Below are 1,560 nucleotides of genomic sequence, written 5' to 3'. Positions count from 1 at the left end.
AAAAGGCAAATTATATATTCTGGGCACATAATAGTTACCAAGAAGAATCAAGGGGCAAATGGATATATTTGATAAAATAGGATTTTTTTTGTTGTTGTTTTGGGTTTTTTGTTTTGTTTTTGTTTTTTTAAATCTTCAAGTAAAGCAACTCTTAATTCAATAAGTTAAGGGCACTTACAAAATTCACTAAAATCACAATATAAAATGCACCATATAATGGTTTCTACATCAATACCCTTCTGTAATGAAGACTTAGCAAAAATATTCTCTTTGTCAAGCACTGTGCTAAGTAGTGGGAATAGCACAACAAAGAACAGGATGATCCCTCGTGGAGATTTTATTCTTGTGGAGAGGTATAGACATATAAATGGCAAAAACAAGCTATGTTTAAGTCCATCAGGACAAATGCAAAGAAGCAAGGATGTGGGGACCACCAGACCTTTATTTAAAAGTGCTCATGAGATTTCTTTTGATAGGTACATATTTAACATAGGCTGAAAAGACAGTAGGACCAGGGAGAAAGGGTAGAAATCTTGAACTGTTAATGGACACTTTCAGAAAGAGATCATAGATCTGGTATGACTTAAGGAAGAACACTCAGAAGGGGTGACTCTCACAATTTTAAGGCATGCTTGTGCAGAACTTGTAACCCCAGGAAAAAATGAGCTAACACTTACTATGCAGTAAAGAAAGATTCTTAAACATTTTATAGAACAAAGAATAAACAAAGATTTTAATTTGAGCTCAGTGAAGTAAAAATAATGATATAACATCCTCAAGATGAAAAAAATAGTGGTAGGTGAGCTTCATCAAATACTTGTAGAAGAATTCAATTTTGCATAGAGTTTCATAGAATATTTTGTCTCAAAATTGTCTTTAATGCTTTAAATTTTTATTTTTTGTTTCCAGGATTTATTTCAATAATACTAATAGACAGTTGTAAATGTGCATGTGTGAGTATATCTTATTACAAAAACATTTAAGAGAAAAATTATAAACATAGCATAAATTTGTCAATTATAACCTAAGAAATTGATTAAGAGGAATGGTAGGTAGCCACTAGGCATGAAAACCATGTATGTCAGAGACAAACAGTGGACATAAACCTCCTTTGTCTTATTCCTAAGAGATGATTAGTTTTAGCTAGATATGCAATAGTTTCATTTCTCAGCTAAGTTGTAGATAAGTTCTTCCTTGTGAGTAAATACTTATTACTAATTTATAAGTGAAAGTGGTTCATCAAAAGGTGTATCATCCCCATATTCTTTAGTGTCTTTTTCCTTTATTCATTTTACAAAGATGTGCAAATACAAATTTAATAAAATAAAGTAAAAGATGAGCAGATTTGGAAGGAACGAATCTATACTTTTCATGCAAAACTTTACATATCAGGATTTCCCCTAAAAAATGACCTATGGAAATTATCTAGTCTTATGATATTGTATAAAATATCTAACTGAAAAATTTTACACATTTAAAAATCCTGGGATGTTGGAATTTTCTTTTCTTCTCAGCTACAGCAATACTTGACTGGGAACTGTGTGGAAAAAAAAAAAAAAA

The 1,560-nt window shown here is 30.8% G+C and overlaps 1 protein-coding gene across 3 annotated transcripts in view; it reads right to left on the bottom strand.

Annotated features, from left to right (window-relative positions):
* Positions 1-434: 434 nt before the first annotated feature.
* The window catches only part of LOC110302047 (caspase-12), a 22,619-nt gene continuing 21,493 nt past the window's right edge, over positions 435-1,560 (bottom strand). For all 3 annotated transcript variants that reach the window (XM_021172806.2, XM_029481049.1, XM_029481048.1), the window contains one exon: positions 435-1,537. The gene's annotated coding sequence lies outside the window, so the exon portion shown is untranslated. The remainder of the gene's footprint in view (positions 1,538-1,560) is intronic.

The sequence above is a fragment of the Mus caroli genome, chromosome 9 (genome assembly GCF_900094665.2).
Source record: "Mus caroli chromosome 9, CAROLI_EIJ_v1.1, whole genome shotgun sequence".
NCBI lineage: Eukaryota > Metazoa > Chordata > Mammalia > Rodentia > Muridae > Mus > Mus caroli.
This window is presented reverse-complemented; position numbering and strand designations above follow the sequence as displayed.